This window comes from Trichomycterus rosablanca, chromosome 18, assembly GCF_030014385.1.
Source record: "Trichomycterus rosablanca isolate fTriRos1 chromosome 18, fTriRos1.hap1, whole genome shotgun sequence".
In the NCBI taxonomy this organism is placed as follows: domain Eukaryota; kingdom Metazoa; phylum Chordata; class Actinopteri; order Siluriformes; family Trichomycteridae; genus Trichomycterus; species Trichomycterus rosablanca.
Window position 1 is genome coordinate 5,444,266 of NC_086005.1, and position 14,333 is coordinate 5,458,598.

At 38.9% G+C, this 14,333-nt stretch overlaps 1 protein-coding gene across 1 annotated transcript in view; it reads right to left on the reverse strand.

Annotated features, from left to right (window-relative positions):
• Positions 1 to 14,333, reverse strand: part of exd3 (exonuclease 3'-5' domain containing 3) — an 81,714-nt gene that overhangs the window by 3,508 nt on the left and 63,873 nt on the right. The window lies entirely within an intron of this gene.

Genomic DNA, 14,333 nt, shown 5'->3' on the forward strand with positions numbered 1-14,333 from the left:
TACACACACGCGCACGCACGCACGCACACACACGCACACACACATGTGAAAGAAAACTGTTTGTGTAAAACAAATATTTATATTTTGATAAATATAATATGTAGTATAAATAATGATTATTATTTACATGTATGAGTAGATGCATTATTTATTGTGTGTGATAAGAATTATAAATAACACATTAAATACTATACAGTGTATGCTAAATATTACTTACGTGTACAATAGATAGTAAAATAATAATAAAAGTGGATAAATATACTATATACAGTGACTAATAAAAAATCAGACCAAAAAAATTTGATTTATTTCCACCTATAATGTGACCAACATGTGCAATGCAATTGAAAAACAAACTGGAATCTGGGGGATAAAAAAAACCTACAACAAGTTTTTGCATGAGCACAACCTCTTATAATAAAACATCACATTTAAATTCATGTCAGAATAAACCTGCTGTTAATTAAAGTGACTCTGATGAACTCGTTGGTGAATGGTATCGGTCAGGAAAAGGGTCTAAAAAATCCAAGGCATTACATATACCATAGAAGACAATTTACACAACATCAACAAGTAGATAAACTATGGCACAACAGGGACATTTAAAAAAAAATGGACGTCAGTCCACAATTGATAAAGAGACATGAAGAAAACTGGTCCGGGAGGCTGCAAAGAGGTCTGCAGCAACATTACAGGAGCTGCAGGAATTTCTGGCAACTACTGGTTGTACTACATGTGACAACAGTTTCCTGTATTCTTCATCTGTCTGGGCTGTGCAGTAGGCTGGCAAAAAACATCCAAGCCCGACTACATTTTGCAAAAACCTTCATCAAGTCTGCCAAAGCATGTGGGAGAATGTGTTATAGTCTGATGAGACCATGGTTCTTTGGGGCTGTTTTTCTTTAGCAGGGACTGTGGCTTTAGTGGAGGTGGAGGGAATTAGGAACAGTTCCAAATATCAGTCTACTATTATTATTATACAAAACCATCAGGCCTCTGCTAAAAACTGTAAATGAAGAGAGATTTCAGCACGTTTAGCACAACAACCCAAAGCATACCTCCACATCAACAAAAGATAAAAGTTTTGGAATGAACCAGCCAAAGCCCAGACCTGAATCTAATATATACTGGTGCTGGTCATAAAATTAGAATATCATGAAAAAGTTGATTTATTTCAGTAATTCCATTCAAAAAGTGAAACTTGTATATTATATTCATTCATTACACACAGACTGATATATTTCAAATGTTTATTTCTTTTAATGTTCATGATTATAACTGACAACTAATGAAAACCCCAAATTCAGTATCAGAAAATTAGAATATTACTTAAGACCAATACAAAAAAAGGATTTTTAGAAATGTTGGCCAACTAAAAAGTATGAGCATGTACAGCACTCAATACTTAGTTGGGGCTCCTTTTGCCTGGATTACTGCAGCAATGCGGCGTGGCATGGAGTCGATCAGTCTGTGGCACTGCTCAGGTGTTATGAGAGCCCAGGTTGCTCTGATAGTGGCCTTCAGCTCTTCTGAATTGTTGGGTCTGGCGTATCGCATCTTCCTCTTCACAATATCCCATAGATTTTCTATGGGGTTAAGGTCAGGCGAGTTTGCTGGCCAATTAAGAACAGGGATACCATGGTCCTTAAACCAGGTACTGGTAGCTTTGACACTGTGTGCAGGTGCCAAGTCCTGTTGGAAAATGAAATCTGCATTTCCATAAAGTTGGTCAGCAGCAGGAAGCATGAAGTGCTCTAAAACTTCCTGGTAGATGGCTGCGTTGACCTTGGACCTCAGAAAACACAGTGGACCAACACCAGCAGATGACTCCAAACCATCACTGACTGTGGAAACTTTACACTGGACCTCAAGCAACGTGGATTCTGTGCCTCTCCTCTCTTCCTCCAGACTCTGGAACCTTGATTTCCAAAGGTAATGCAAAATTTACTTTCATCAGAGAACATAACTTTGGACCACTCAGCAGTCCTTTTTGTCTTTAGCCCAGGCGAGACGCTTCTGACACAGTCTCTTGTTTAAGAGTGGCTTGACACAAGGAATGCGACAGCTGAAACCCATGTCTTGCATACGTCTGTGCGTGGTGGTTCTTGAAGCACTGACTCCAGCTGCAGTTCCCTCTTTGTGAATCTCCCCCACATTTTTGAATGGGTTTTGTTTCACAATCCTCTCCAAAGTGCGGTTATCCCTATTGCTTGTACACTTTTTTCTACCACATCTTTTCCTTCCCTTCGCCTCTCTATTAATGTGCTTGGACACAGAGCTCTGTGAACAGCCAGCCTCTTTAGCAATGACCTTTTGTGTCTTGCCCTCCTTGTGCAAGGTGTCAATGGTCGTCTTTTGGACAACTGTCAAGTCAGCAGTCTTCCCCATGATTGTGTAGCCTACAGAACTAGACTGAGAGACCATTTAAAGGCCTTTGCAGGTGTTTTGAGTTCATTAGCTGATTAGAGTGTGGCACCAGGTGTCTTCAATATTGTACCTTGTCACGATATTCTAATTTTCTGAGATACTGAATTTGGGGTTTTCATTAGTTGTCAGTTATAATCATCAACATTAAAAGAAATAAACATTTGAAATATATCAGTCTGTGTGTAATGAATGAATATAATATACAAGTTTCACTTTTTGAATGGAATTACTGAAATAAATCAACTTTTTCATGATTTTCTAATTTTATGACCAGCACCAGTATACAGTATATTATTACAGTATATTTATATTTGTGTTTATATAGTATAATACATTGATGTGTTATATATAGTGTTTATGATGTGTACAGGATGTCAGAGGTGTAAATTACACTGAACAGTGGCCAGTGATAGCTCAGTGGTTAAGGTACTGGACTAGTGAACAGAAGGTTCCCGGTTCAAGCCCCGCTACCACCAAGTTGCCACTGTTGGGTCCCTGAGCAAGGCCCTTAACCCTCAATTGCTCATCGTGGAAGTCGCTTTGGATAAAAGCGTCTGCTAAATGCTGAAAATGTAAATGAACAGATGGATGGTTCTGTTCGGTATGACACATACACAGAGCATGTCTTCGAGGTAGCATGAAATGATCCAGGCGTGTGTGTATGTACAAAGAGATCATGAAAGGTGCAATACTGAGAGCGTGAGAGTGAGCAGCAAGGGCTTGCAAAGAACCTGTGACACACACACACACACATGTCTGCACGGTGAAAATACAGTCAACTATTTACCTAACTCCTGAGTTTCCCATGGCAGAGCAAGTCAAAACCTGCTCGAGCTACACAGACGGCGGATCCCAATCCTGCCTCGCTTTTCACCCAGTGTGTGTCGAGCTTGAGAACCTTGTACATGAGCCGGCTCTCCTGCACGCACACTGTACACACACACTACACTGAAAATCTAGGACTAGACCAGGACTAGACACATCTATATGGTAATGAATGGGTCACCATCATTTTTCACAAGATTTCCCAACCATTTTAAGTGGCTGTTACCTAGACATCCCTAAAAAAGCAGTCTGTTAAAATGAAGGAGCAAAAATGGCTAAATAATATATTATGACCAATGAAAAGACGATAAAAAACAGACACATACATCAGATGTAATGCAGTCGTGTTAGAGTAATAAATCATAAACAATGTCAACGCGTCAACTTTGTTTTGGTGGGATAAAATTCTCACAAGTGCCCTTTCTCAGCGATTTCCAGACGTTAACACAACACATGGGGGTTCAAACAACAACGCTTCTGACTAAAATGATGAGAGAATAACAGTCAGACAGAGAGACCACAGAGTGCACGGAGGGTGGGGGTGCACCGCGAAAACAGTCTTACTGACTCACACGATGCCTCTCCAGCGCTGTCGTTCTGCCGCTCCCATGGGAAAATCCTGGACTGCACACAGGAGGCAGGCCTGCACTGCGGCTAGGTCATGTGACCAGGCAGCCGGCCAATGATGTGACAGAGCTTTGATTCAAACGCAGGCAGGAGCAGGTAGAAGCTGCAGAAGAAACGGCTCGTGTGGGAAAACGGAGACAGTCTGTGCTGGAGGGGGGTAGGGGGGTGTCAAAATTAAATCCTCTTCTCACTCTCTAATGCTGTTTTATTGCTACATGTAAAACAAGCCCGGATGACAAGTGACATTGAGGGGAAAAAAACAAAACAAAAACAGGCCTAAACAGAGACCTACAGAACTTGAATCAGGTTCAAGTATTAGTTCTGTTTATTCAGCAGTCACAGCGACACAGTCTGTTCACATGCACAGAATAATCAGATCACAGTTTTTTTTTTTTTTTAAGTTAATCTGTATTGGTCAGTGTCACAGTGGGTCCTGTTTCACTTGGAAACAATAAAGGAATAGCCTTGACAGGGCACATTTGGTGGGTTAATAATGGTGGTTTAGCAAAAAAGACCACTGAACCACTTGAGCGCCCATGCTTCAGTTATATACCTAGTTGATATTTAGCCGGTCCATATTCCAATTTTTGGCAGAAGCATCTTCACAATTAGCGCAGGAGTAACTGTAAGTGTCATTTTCAGTAGTAAAGTGGAAGCATCAATACTTAAATAAACAAACATCCACATGGCAAGTCCCATTCAAATACCTACATGAAACGTTCTATATTTATTTTCGAACGATTAAAAATGTGCGGCATGGAGGCTCAGTGGGTAGCACTGTCGCCTCACAGCAAGAAGGTCCTGGGTTTGATTCCCAGTTGGAGTGATCCAGGTCCTCTGCGTGGAGTTTTCATGTTCTCCCTGTGTATGTGTGGGTTTCCTCCAGGAGCTTTGGTTTCCTCCCACAGTCCAAAGACATGCAGTCAGGTTCATTAAAGCTACTACAGTTGCCCAAGACCTGAATGTGTGTGTGTGTTTGGCCTGTGATGGACTGGTACCCTGTCCAGGGAGTTTTCTGCCTTTCGTCCCGTGAATTGTACCCACCACGACCCTGAATAGGATAAAGCGGTCGAATAACAGAAAATGAATGAATGGTTAAAAGTACATTTAAGTTGGTTAGTCATGCTAACATAGTACATGTTCATACTTCATCTGTTTACTTAAAAGCTTTTAAACAGTGACAATGCCTATATAGGTGCTTTTGGATAAAGCCAGAGCTGTTTGTACAAAACTGTCTTTCTTACACTGTAAGTCATGAACAAAAAGGGAACTCTGTACCTTTGCCCATAACTTTGGCAAATGTTAATCAATTGTTTAAAGTTTTTCAACCTGCCTGGGAAGCCAAAAATAAAACCCAAAAAAACAAAAGCAGGTAGACAGATTGTTTTTCATTTTGCTTATTCATCATCCAGTTCATTTATCTTGATTATCATGATTTATTGTGCCAGAGCTTTGAGCTATAAATAGTTCTCTTACCTTTATTCATCAGATTTACTGTGTGAATGTTTTGGTGCATTAAGCAGAATTAAAGTGGTTTTGTTATAATGGGTTTATAATGACCGTGAGGCTTAACATGAAACTGTGTCATTTATATTAAGGTTTAGTTATTATCAGTACTTATCGACAGATTCTGAAGTAAATCCTGTGTTTTTTTATTGCAGTTTTACCACATTAAGCCACTTTTGGCTGCTACTTGTAGCTCCTGCTAAGTTAAAAGAAAAACGTTTAAATAAAGACTGTGTTGCATTAAAATGAAATAAATTAAGTGCAAGTCAAAGCAGCATCACTACTTAAAAAATTAATCAAACTTCAATGTATTAATCTAATGAAATGTGAACAACACAACCACCAAGAAATGAAGCTTCCTCTTACAATCTCTTCTCAAACCAGAGGCTCCGTCCCAAACCACTTGCTTTTATTTTAAGTAGTATTTTTTTGCAGTTCACTACTTAGTAGCTATATTATTTTGTACAGTAGTATGTGGTTTGGATTCGTATCTACTTCAAATGCACTTATGCAGTCTGACCAATCACTGCAGGGGAGGATTGAAACTGAGCTATTCTGATTTGAAGAGTTGATTTGATCTGAATCACCCTAATACAAAGCACTGTTACAAATATTCAGCAGGACTGTTCGAGTGGTCAAACCTAAAACCTGATTACAGTTTTAAAAATATATATTTTTTTCTTCCGGTTGCTCCTGCATGATCCTGAGATCGCCACGGCCGATCTGGTCTGCATACCAGACTTGGCAACCCTCCTATTTTTTATCTGGGCTTGGGACCAGCACTGTGAATGAGCATGAGCACTGACGAGCACATTTCATGGGCTAGATTGTTGCGACCATTAGACGATGTCTGTGCAGATGCCCGACTGGCTGATAGCACCACTGAGATTCAAACCCTGGATCCCTGGATCTCAGCAGTTGTGGCCTAACGTACTTTGCCACTATACTTATACTTGAGATGTTTAGATGACCACATTAATGAGATAATCTGTTACTCAGAATCATTTTTAAATCAGATAGACATAATATACATAATGGAATTAGTACATTTGTTGTTTTAAATGAGTGCATTATGACTCAAACGCATATTTAAAAGCTTATTATTACAAGGTTTTTTACATTTTGGCAACAATAACGACGACACAAAAAATTCTCCAACAATTAATATGATGAAACATGATAAAACAAACAAAAACCTTTAAAAATCACAGTGACCTTCAGTAACCACATTCACTATGCAAACAGGAAACTGTAAATCCCCGTCTATAATAGCAAGATACCAAAAAAACAATCCCCACAAGCCAATTTCACCTCTCAGTGCAAAAGAAAAACACCTTTTCGAATACAGACTAGAGAAAACAACAGATCGGTTGAGTGTAATCAGACTCTGAAGGGCTGGTTTCGTTGCAGTAAAGTGCTCGGAGTTGACCTTCGCTCCCTCCACACCGCTGTAAGATGGTTTTCATTAGCGGTCCTGTCAGTGCTAATAGCCTGTGTGTTTTCTTTCTCAGTGTGTGTGCGCCCGTGAGAGAGACCGAGTCTCAGTTCCTTATCTGTAACTGGTAGGCGGCTGGAGACAGTCGGCCGGTCACGAACTGTCCACTGGCATGTGAACTTTCTGAAAAAGCAGAAAGAAGCCCTGCAGCTGTGCAGATAAACACTGATCTGGAACGTTCCTAACTGAAGGCACGAATGGATGGATCAGCGGCTCTAGCTAAGGGGAACACGGGATACGCTAGAGCCCAGAGCGGAGATACAATAAGCAGCGAGGAGGCCCTTTGTGTGGGCTTCAGGGTCTACGATGGGTTGTGTATGCCACTCGGAGCCTGGGGCATGTGGCCTTTCCACCCTGCACCATTAATGCCCTGACTGCTCTCAGAGCCGAGCTCTTTAGCACTGTGGATAATAGCACGGAGCTGTGACTGAGCTCAGCTTCTCCCCTTTCATTCACTCTCAGGGGTCACCCCGAATCATTTGCACATACTTGCATCTACCATGGCAATGGGGTAATTGTTCTTAACAGTTACTTAGGGATAAAGACAGAAAGTCAGGAAGAGATACATGCTAGTGCTGCCTGTGAGAGCTCCACAGAGGTGACTGAGGGTGTGTAAGGCTGGCTGCTTACAGATTACTTATAGGTTTTTATTTCCAGAGACTTTGATATATTTTGGATGGTTTTAAAAATGTAAACGTTTGTGTGTAATCCTGTCTAAAATAAATAAAAATATAGTTCCACATTCTGTAGCAGAAATTAAACACTTAAGGTATCATTAATTTTGTAATGAAATGTATTCATATATAATTATAATAACAAGTAACACGTTTTACCGTCTCAATTTTAGTGGGGTTAAAGTTTTTATATGCCGTGACATATTTAGGTAATTGTTTGTTTATTTGGATTTTAACGTCATGTTTTACACAATTTGGTTACATTCATGACAGTACAGGTAGTTACTGGTTACACAAGATTCATCTGTTCAAGTTTAATGTCAAACAAAGTCATGGACAATTTTGTATCTCCAATTCACCTCACTTGTACGTCTTTGGACTGTGTGAGGAAACCGGAGCTCCCGGAGGAAACCCACACAGACATGGGGAGAACATGCAAACTTCACATAGGAAGGACCCGGACCGCCCTACCTGGGGATCAAGCTCTGGATCTTCTTGCTGTGAGGCGACAGTGCTGCCCACTGATACACCATGCCACCCCAAAGGATGTGATGTTTGTTTGTTTATTAGGATTTTAATGTCATGTTTTACACTTTGGTTACATTCATGACAGGAACAGTAGTTACTCATTACACAAGGTTCATCAGTTCACACACAGTCATGGACAATTTTGTATCTCCAGTTCACCTCACTTGCACGTCTTTGGACTCTTGGAGGAAACCCACACAGACACAGGGAGAACATGCAAAAGCATAAACAAGCAGAATATCAGAAACGAGCGTTGCAGACTAAAGAAATAAAAAAAAAAAAGAATTAGACAATCACCAAAAGCATGTCTGAGGAAAAGAGGGGCAACCTTCCCAACTATTTAGTCCTGGAGTCGGCCTGTTATAATTTAAGATTGTGTAGAAGCCAACTGCATAGGAAACACTGTACTGCTGGTAAAATAATACATTTTACTTAATATCAGCACATTTTGTGAATGTTGGATGCTTTAAATCATTTTCCTGTTCCTTAATGCAAATGTGTCACATTTGTTTCCAATGAACTACTTTGAGAAATGCAAGCTGAAACTTTTTGGAAAGGCTTTTACATTCCCCTGGACGTTACCAAAACAGTTAGTGGGTTTTAAACATGCTGTGCATGCAAAAAGGTCCAGAAACTAGAGGCATTTTTCAAGAAAGTCGGGGTAAAAATGTCTAAAACTAATTAAAAAAAAAACGTTGAGTTGGGTGCAAAAGGCAATTACAAGCTGTAATATCAGACAAAGGGGATTTACTGTGTTTACTGTGTACTGAGTTTGTAGGTGGTGAAAACCTTAAGACGAGTCAGAACAACTGGATCAAACATACACTGATCAGCCATAACATTAAAACCACCTCCTTGTTTCTACACTCACTGTCCATTTTATCAGCTTCACTTACCATAAACAAGCACTTTGTAGTTCTACAATTACTGACTGTAGTCCATCTGTTTCTCTACTTATATTTTTAGCCTGCTTTCACCCTGTTCTTCAATGTAGATATTATTTAGGTGGTGGATCATTCTCAGCACTGCAGTGACACTGACATGGTGGTGGTGTGTTAGTGTGTGTTGTGCTAGTACGAGTGGATAAGACACAGCAGCGCTGATGGAGTCTTTAAATACCGTGTCCACTCACTGTCCACTCTATTAGACACTCCTACCTAGTTGGTCCACCTTGTAGATGTAAAGTCAGAGACGATCGCACATCTATTGCTGCTGTTTGAGTCGGTCATCTTCTAGACCTTCATCAGTGGTCACAGGACGCTGCCCACAGGGCGCTGTTGGCTGGATATTTTGGCTGGTGGACTATTTTCAGTCCAGCAGTGACAGTGAGGTGTTTAAAAACTCCAGCAGTGCTGCTGTGTCTGATCCACTCATACCAGCACAACACACACTAACACACCACCACCATGTCAGTGTCACTGCAGTGCTGTGAATGATCCACCACCTAATTAATACCTGCTCTGTGGGGGTCCTGACCATTGAAGAACAGCATGAAAGGAGGCTAACAAAGCATGCAGAGAAACAGATGGACTACAGTCAGTAATTGTGGAACAACAAAGTGCTTCTATATGGTAAGTGGAGCTGATAAAATGGACAGTGAGTGTAGAAACAAGGAGGTGGTTTTAATGTTATGGCTGATCAGTGTAAATCTAATGTATTTAACATACATAGAAAAAAAAGCTTTTAAGAATGCTGATCACAAAGTAATTTATGACCAAAGCAAAACATTTTAATATATCTGATGAGAATCCATCTACGATCTTGTACATTTCGTGCTCTGTAGATACTTTCATTTCCTTTAGTTTACATTTGAGCTTGTTGTGAAAGCTATTAAATAATGACATTTGTGTAAAACAAGGCAGATGTAAAGTAAATTTAAATCCCTTTTAGTCTGCGGCCCATTTCAACAGAAATGACTCAGTTATTAACTGATTTGGCAGAGAGTGAAGTAATGCTACTTTACATAATCCAATTATCTATGCTTAAAGGAAATAAATATAATGATAAACCTGAACCTATTTCACAGGCAGAATAAAGTTCAGGAGGAATTCTCTTAAAGCTACTGAGAAAGTCTAGTCGTCTGTAAATTTTTCCCACAGGTGATGTGTGAGAATTTTAGTGAGGTTAACACATGGATACGCATGAGTCAGTAAGAACCAGAGAAAGAAAAATAAATTACAAATTACACTGAAATAATAAATGAGCTGGAGAATATGTGGGTGAGAGAGAATGTGTGAACAGGTTCGGTTGTTGCGCAGTCGTTTCTCCACGCCCGTTTAACCGTGACAATCATCCCATCCTGTTTCCCAGTGCCCTGTCATGGGAGCACCAGCAAACAACCTGCTGCTCCATATTTCACACTTACATTAATCTGCCTTTTTTCCAGCATTTCCTCTCGACTAACACACATACAGTAAGCATGTGGAGAATGTTGTCTGAACACTGACTCATCCAGACTTCAAATATTGACAGAGGCCGCCTCCAGGCCAAGAGCATGCCTGAGAAAGCTGTGGGCCATCCCGATCATGCCCAAATCCACCTCACCTGCATGTGTACCTGCAGCCACGGGGGTCTGATACATCCCGGAAGAGAGGAAGTACTATATATGGTCTGTCATATACCCTGTCTAAGAATAATAATAATAATAAAAATAATAATAATAATAATAATAATAATAATATATTTATAAGCAATCAGTTAAGGGGCAGTTGTAGCCTAGTGGTTAAAGTACTGGACTAGTAACCATAAGACTGCTGGTTCAAACCCCCCCACTGCCAGGTTGCCACTGTAGGGTCCTTGAGCAAGGACCTTAATCCTCAATTGCTTAGACTGTATACTGTTACAGTAATGTAAGTCGGATAAAGGCGTCTGCTAAATGCCAAAAATGTAAATGTAAATGAATTAAGACCTGGAACTTGTCAGTGTGATGTAAATGTACTGAATACTGATATATTCAGTACAATATAAATATAATTATATTAGTAACTGACTTTTTAATATCATTGTTATGTTCATACTGTTCATACCAGTAATTAAAGAACAAGTACAAACTATGGTTAAGTACAAACTATGAACTTCTCAACACCTAAAATATACTGATACTAATATACTAGTGCTGAAAATGACAGATAAGCTTTGATGCTCCCTGAGAAAGAGGAACTGTACATGTATACCACGCTTTTCACTTTATTAAAGTTCACTTTACACCACTTCACTTCTAAAACAGACCTACATTTGTACCTGTTCTTGAAAAAGACAAAAAATAACTTCTGACATTTGTTTTGAAGCAAGCCGTTATAAGAGCAGCGAATCTGGAAAGTAAAACTACACTGTAAATACATTAAACAATTTAATGATTTAATATAACTTAAATACATTAAACAATTTCCCTTAGGATTAATAAAGTTCTATCCATCCATCCATTAATTCTACTTTATACAGGCTGGGTATTTAATATAATTCGAGCTTTATCTAGTGTTCTTTTGGGTTTTGTATTTTCATTTGTATGATCTGGGTTCTGAAAAAGCTCAAACAATAAATGGTAATAGCTTCTTCACTTTTTTGCCATTTCGGCTTACGAAATATTTCACAGGAACGCTCTACTTTCAGATAGAAGGGGATATCCATATGAAAGAATTGTGCTTTTCATTACAAAATGTGACTTTTTTTGTTTTGACATATAAACATTTTGAGAAGCATTTAAAAAAAATATTCACAGAATCAGTATCCGGGCGGCACGGTGGCTTAGTGGGTAGCACTGTCGCCTCACAACAAGAAGGTCCTGGGTTCAATCCCCAGGTGGGGCGGTCCGGGTCCTTTCTGTGCGGAGTTTGCATGTTCTCCCCGTGTCCGCGTGGGTGTCCTCCGGGTACTCCGGTTTCCTCCCACAGTCCAAAAACATGCCACCAGGTTAATTGGAAACACTGAATTGTCCTATAGATACCTAGCCGCTAGATGCACTAGTGCATTGTAGTGCCAGTCCCAAGCCCGGATAAATTAGGGAGGGTTGTCAGGAAGGGCATCCGGCGTAAAAATTGTGCCAAATCAATGAGCGATCATGAGGATGACTCGCTGTGGCGACCCCTGAAAAAGGGAAAAAAGCCGAAAGAAGAAGATTCACAGAATCAGTATCCGGTCCAGGCTAATATTTAAAGCTCTTATATAATTTGACAGTTTTATCCTGCTAAGGCATCTGGTATATTATAAAAGGAGAGAATGTAATATAGAAAAGCTTGATTTTAGATTATCCTAATTTTTTTTTACCTTGCGCCTATCAAAGATATGTATGCTGTACTGTAAAGAGAAGTCTGGGCTACAAAAGCAAGAAGAGCAGTCAAAGATCAAACTAAAGTTTACCACAAACCTGCTGCCATCAAACATGGTGAAACATTTGTTTCAATCATTTAATCACAGAACAAGTACAGTTTTGCTAATTATTAAAATCCCAAGACTGCAAGACATTTTCCTTATAATTGTACTCAAACTTTTGACTTGGACTAAAATAAATAAAAAAAAAAATAAAGGTGGTGGTAGTATTTGTAAAAAAACAGCTCTCAGTCTGTAGCAGTATGAGAGCTGGATGCTAAACTAGGTGTTAGCTGGTAGCTCTGCAGGAGGTCGTGTTTCGCTGGTAACATCCAAGCGTCAACAACTTCACGGTCATAAATGACGTCTCATTTTGTCCCGAGCAGAGAATGTGAATGACTGTGAAGGGCATTTATCACAGCAGAGAGAAAGCACACACACAGACAGACGAGGCTGATAATGAGGAAATGAGGGCTTCAGTGGGTGCTGTGTTGGGTGATGTGTCAATGACGACACCTGAGATGAACATGAGAGCAAGGTGGGAACTTCAAAAAGATTCTCACTCACAGAGACAGTCGATGGTCTAACAGTACACTGGTGTTTACACGAGGAGCACAGAGGAGGTGAAAAGTAGCAAACGTGAGGAAGACAAGTGAGGTGTGCCAAACATCACATCACTGTACCCATTTTTATATTACACACTTTTGATTATATTATTTAGTTCTGTTAACACGTAAGACCGCAGGCATTAAGAGAATTAACAAAAAGTAACAAATAAATACAGAACATAAGTAATTTACTGTCAGATTAATTATTTGCTCCAGTAATGGCACACTACTAATCTGATAATCAGATATCAACAGGTACTTAATTATTTAACTTCACATTGTAAAAATATTTACAGAAATCTGAACCCTGATTTTTGGCCCAGAAATTGATTGATTTTTATCTATATCTCCATCCATCCATCCCTCCATACATCTATATTATATTCAGATAAACGGTGTACAGTTACCCTAGTGGTACACTGTGTATTTAGAGCTGGAAAGACAATAGGATTAGGCACAACTTGCAGTGATAAAAACTCAAATAAATGTGACCAAACCAGTTACCTTTCAATGAAAGAAAAATATGTTGGATCAACTATGTATTGTGTATTTTAGGATAACAAAATAATTAATTATAAAGAATGTAATGTAAAGGTAAACATAAAGGTAGGGGTAAATGTGACAGTAAAATCTAAGTAAATGTAAAGATAAAGGTACATGTAACAGTAAATGTAAAGATGAAGGTAAAAGTAAATGTAAAGATAAATGTAACAGTAAATGTAAAGATAAAGGTAAAAGTAAATGTAAAGATAAATGTAAAGATAAAGGTACATGTAACAGTAAATGTAAAGATAAATGTAAAAGTAAATGTAAAAGTAAATGTAAAAGTAAATGTAAAAGTAAATGTAAAGAAAAATGTAAAGATAAATGTAAATGTAAAGATAAATGTAAAAGTAAATGTAAAGATAAATGTACATGTAAAAGTAAATGTAAAGATAGAGGTACATGTAGGTACATATGAAGAAAATTGTAAAGGTAAAAGTAAGTGTAAATGTAAAGATAAGAGTAAATGTAAAGGTGAAGGTAAATTTAAAGGTAAGGATAAGGTAAGGATTTGAAGGTATATGTAAAATTTCGTTTTCATGTAGAGGTAAATATAAAGGGTAATGTTAATGTAAAGGTAAATACAGTGTATCACAAAAGTGAGTACACCCCTCACATTTCTGCAAATATTTTATTATATCTTTTCATGGGACAACACTATAGACATGAAACTTGGATATAACTTAGAGTAGTCAGTGTACAACTTGTATAGCAGTGTAGATTTACTGTCTTCTGAAAATAACTCAACACACAGCCATTAATGTATAAATGGCTGGCAACATAAGTGAGTACACC